At 40.4% G+C, this 4,846-nt stretch overlaps 1 pseudogene; it reads right to left on the reverse strand.

The window, feature by feature from the left end:
- Nucleotides 1–2,488: 2,488 nt before the first annotated feature.
- On the reverse strand, nt 2,489–4,630 carry LOC113625719 (pre-B-cell leukemia transcription factor 3 pseudogene; annotated as a pseudogene).
- Between the last annotated feature and the right edge of the window lie 216 nt (nt 4,631–4,846).

Raw genomic sequence — 4,846 nt, forward strand, 5'->3', positions numbered from 1 at the left:
AACTGGCATTGCGGCACATGACCCACACACACCTTTAGTCCCTTAACTGCTGACTATTCTCCTCTTTGCACAACTGACTCTTACCCTTCAAGTTTCAGCTTAAATTTCGCTTGTTAAGCTGTCCACCTATCTGAGCAGCCTTTTACCCTCCACCTCCACTCTAATTCCTTATTATCACTTGCTGTTTGTTTTCTTCATAGCATGCATATATGTGTGTGTGTGTGTATATATGCTTGCTATCGTCTCTCTTTGTACTAGGTGTGAATTTTTTGAGGGCAAGAGCTAATCTGTTTTGATCACTTATATATACATTGCCTGGTACATAGTACATATTTGTTGATGCATGAATGATCTTGGTGGTCCACAATTCCCAATTCACATGGCTGACCAAACCCACTCTTAAAGTGGAAGGTTTTCAATAGTATATTTCCCCTTGTTCTTGTATTTGTTCGTTCAGGGTTGATTTAGGAAATGTATATGTAATTTATGTGCTCATCTTCTTAATGAGAAAAATGTTAGCTTACTCATCAACAAGCTTTTTTTAAATGTGCAAGGCACTGTGCTAAATGCTGGGTGAATACCAAGGTGAATAATGCATAGTCCTTATCCCTAAAGAGAAGCAGAAACATTTTTAAACCAATAGCTTTCATACAAGGCAAAATGAAATAAATGCTAAATGGAGTTGTACAAGCAATGTTGTATAGCAGCAATGAAGAAAAAATGATGAATTTTAGTTACAGGAAGGGCCTCACAGAGTTGAATTTTGATTTTGGTCTTGTAGATAGAAAAGTAGAACTGAAGTCCCTATACGTGGAGAATAGAGACAATAAATGTTTAGTTTCACTTTTTTAAAAGTTCTTAAAATAGTAATATTGACCACAAAATCTTATAAAACGTTGTCATAAAGCAATCTTTAAAAATTTCAGTTATAAATAAAATTACTCTGGCCTTAACATTACAATTCTAAAATTGAAGCCAATCATAAAATTAATTTGACTGTTTTGACTAGGTTGGTGCTTTCCAACTAGTTGCTCCATCATCCCTTCAATGTAACAGTTGGATCCTGACTGACTGCTGATGGCAGTTAGTAATTATTTAGTAAACTAAATAATTGACACGAAACCATAACGATTAAACAATTATTTTCTGAGTGCTTTTTAAGCCATTGGTGGCCTTTAATGTATGGTCTCTGGCTGCATCACAAGTTAAAATGTATCTGTTTTGTAATGGTCTAATATTTCTTTTGTTAAGTTTGCTTTTGCTTTCCTTCTTTTATGTGTTTTCCTAAGCAATATAGATCTTCTCCTTCCCCCCTTATTAAAAAAAAAAAAGAAGGAAGCATAGCCTTTAGATTCACAGACCTGATTTCAGCTTGGCCACTTACAAATCACAGTTCTGCCACTTTTCAGTTTTGTTACTTCTGACAAAATATTTTATCTCCCTGAGGCTCAATTTCATCTTTAAAATGAAAATATCTACTAATCCCATTCTGTCATTTAACTAGTTTTGTGACCTCAGGCAAATTATTTAATCTGTCTGAGCCTCAGTTTTTCCATATATGAAATGAAATTGTCTTAAATGAGGTGATATGTAGAAAAGTGTCTGCTGTTAATAAGCCCTCAGCAAGTGTTGTTTTCCCCTCATACTCTTCCACCTCGTCTAAATCCTGCATATCATTTAAAGTTTGCTTCAAGTTTTGTTTGCTATAATCTTTCCTTTGCTAGGTTATAGCATGCTTCTTTTTTCCAGAGTTATTGCACTTGCTTTGTATATCTTGGGTTCTTATTGATAGATTAGTATGGGTCAGCATTGTATTGAGAACTTATTAAAAATGCAATTGCTTGGGTCCCATTCCTGATTTCATGGGTTTGGCATGGGGGGAGGTCAGGGCATCTGTGTTTTTACCTTTCTCCTTCAGATTTTCTGATTCTCAAAGGTGATCATAATTTCTCACGTATTTGGTAGTAATTATGTGCTTCTTATAGTTTATATTTGTTAGGTAATTCTTATATTATTATGTAACCCTTCAGGTGTTCTAGTTTATACCCAAATAGGCCGGAAACTCCACAAGGGCACAAAATACCCATAATAGTACTTTGTACTTAGTTTAAAGGTTGATAGTTGCCCCCCCCCTTTTTTTTTCTTTTCCCTACTGAAGTTTGGATCCAGTTTAGAAATAGGACACAGAAGTCAGATAGATGAAGATTCAAATGTAGGTTTATTTTATTTATTTACTTACAACAGTTTTACTCATCCTGTGTTAATTTAAGACCCAATGTTTCCACTCGCAGGTTTTTTTGTTTTGTTTTGTTTTTTGTTTGCGGTACGCGGGCCTCTCACTGTTGTGGCCTCTCCTGTTGCGGAGCGCAGGCTCAGCAGCCATGGCTCACGGGCCCAGCCGCTCCGCGGCATGGGGGATATTCCCGGACCGGGGCACGAACCCGTATCCCCTGCATCGGCAGGCGGACTCTGAACCACTGCGCCACCAGGGAAGACCACTCGCAGTTTTTTTAAAGTTGCAAATGCAACCCTGATTTTTCTTTTAAAAGATTACAATGTACATTACATTTTATTAAGGGAAACAAAGAGTTAATTGCAAGATGCAAAAAGATAAGAAAGAGACAAACTACAGCGTGAGTATTGTTCAGAGGTAGTAAGTAAGCACTCTAAGCTACAGAACATGTTGAAATTCTGTTGGTTTGTATGAGTTCGCATGAGGTAATAAAGCTGTGTTTTGATTGGTGAGATGTATAAATACTCTTTTGCTACACTATATACAACACTTCAGAGAGCAGGGCCTTTGTGAATGCCCAGAGGACGCAGCAAACCTTGACAAGTCTGTGCAGCACCCAGTGCACACCGTAAAACCCCAGACGGATCTCGTGGTCACCTCTATCAGCAGCAAGTATCTTCAGCTCTCAAAACAGTCTGGATCCATAATTTAATTTCCGAGCAGACTCTGGGCACTGGTGCTTTCAGAGAGACAAAAGATGCTACCAGTCTCTGATCTAATTATAACATAAGAGATCGCAACCCAAGTGTGACGAGGAAGATTCTTAAACACAACCATCATTAACAGGTAGCCAAACAGCTCCTTTATTCCAACTCCATTAGTGATATGAAAGAAGGACAATCAAAGTCTGCAGTGGAAATATGCAAGAAGTTCAATTTAGGTGAGGTGAGTCTTTGTATCTGCTTTAGCGACTGAGGTTTAGCATATATTGTACTTTTTACCCTTAAGGCCAAGTAATTGGCAAGTGAGAAACCGTTAATGTAAAATATTGGTAATAAATTATAATAAAATAGCTATAGGACTGTCAACAGTGTTAAATCTTGGCCTAATTGGATAAAGTGCTTTTTTAACATTGTGTGTTTTTAAGTATAAATTCAAATGGCTATGATTCCTTAAAAAACAGATTTACCAAGTTCTCTAATAAGACAAGGTTTTACAGTAAAGCTGTAGATGGTGGGCTACAAAAACGCTTTCCTTTTCCTCCTGTTAGTCTGAATGCACTTATCAAGGCATGTCAGCTCAGGGAAAGGTGTTGCCAGAGATTAGTTAGAGGTATCAGAGTGCACACTTCCTGGGCCTTCTGTAGGAGAAGTCACAGAAGATGGAGTTGTTGCGTCCTGCCAGCCTCCATTAGCGTTTAAAGTATGTGGACTGTACAGTGAATTTCCTCCAAGGCCATCAGCGTATCCCCCCATCTGATTGGTCACATGACGGAGGGTACCCACCAGAATTTGGCGTGGTGGGCGAGTTGGTCTGGTGGTTCTGCACGGCTGCGGCCACTGCATGTGCAGCTGTCACAGCTGTCTTTGCAGCGTGGAGATGGGCTTCTTCCTGAAACTTGCTGATATTCTTCTTGTACCTGATTCGTTTGTTGCCAAAGCAGTTGGATACCTGTGACACTGTGATGCTGCATTTCTTGACCAGCTCCTCTTCGGCTTCTTCACTGCGGTAGGGGTTGCTGAGGTGTGAGTAAAAGTATTCATTCAAGATTTCTGTGGCCTGTTTACTGAAGTTACGCCTTTTTCGTCTGGCATCAAGGAACCTTGATCTTAAAATCATAACTGCTTCACAAGTGCTTTGAGCTGCATCTGAATGGAACTAAATTTTCAATGGATGATGCCTGCCATTCTTTCCATCTCTTTTGGGGAAATGGGACGTGTTCTACTCTGCTCTCGGAGAAGGTTCATCACGTGTGTAGTGAATTCATTACATGCCTTTCTCAGGACCTGAAACCCCTTCTGCCAAAAGCATATTGTCCAGTCTCATTAGCTGGGGATCGGGAGGATCCCCCTCCTGGGGTCCTCTGATGCTGAGACCTGCTAGTGTTGGAGGGTCTCCTGCAGAGGCGGGGAGTGGCTGTGGTTCACCGTGGGGACAAGGACACGGGCAGCAGAAGTTGTGGGAAGTACTCCTTGGCGTGAGCCCCCCCAGAGTCTGTCCAAATGTAAGTTTAATTACCGAAAAAGTTGTTTGCAAAATGCGGCTGAGGTTTGCAGCAACAGTGAGCTTCCTAGTGTTGCACTCCAGAATCACTCAGACTTAAACCTCAGGTTTCAGTGTCCTCAAGAGTAAAGCTTGTCCCACTACGTTTACTGTGTGACAGCAGACCAGAACAAATGGCTCTCTTCAGTCAGACAGATGTGAAATGGAAAGGAGAGAAGTAGCTGAGCGTCAGAATTCCTCCTCTCAAATTTGTCATCAGACCAGTTACTCCCTCCTACCTAGGGAGGAGTCAATGAGAAGTTAGAGGTCAGCCGTGACTGTTACCCTGAGGAAGTTTCATGTGGAGTGTGAGAGAGCTTTTTTGCCCTCAGTGGTACTCAGTAGGTATTT

The sequence above is a fragment of the Aethalodelphis obliquidens genome, unplaced genomic scaffold (genome assembly GCF_003676395.1).
Source record: "Aethalodelphis obliquidens isolate GAN/ISIS:26980383/991018 unplaced genomic scaffold, ASM367639v1 scaffold16, whole genome shotgun sequence".
Taxonomy (NCBI): domain Eukaryota; kingdom Metazoa; phylum Chordata; class Mammalia; order Artiodactyla; family Delphinidae; genus Aethalodelphis; species Aethalodelphis obliquidens.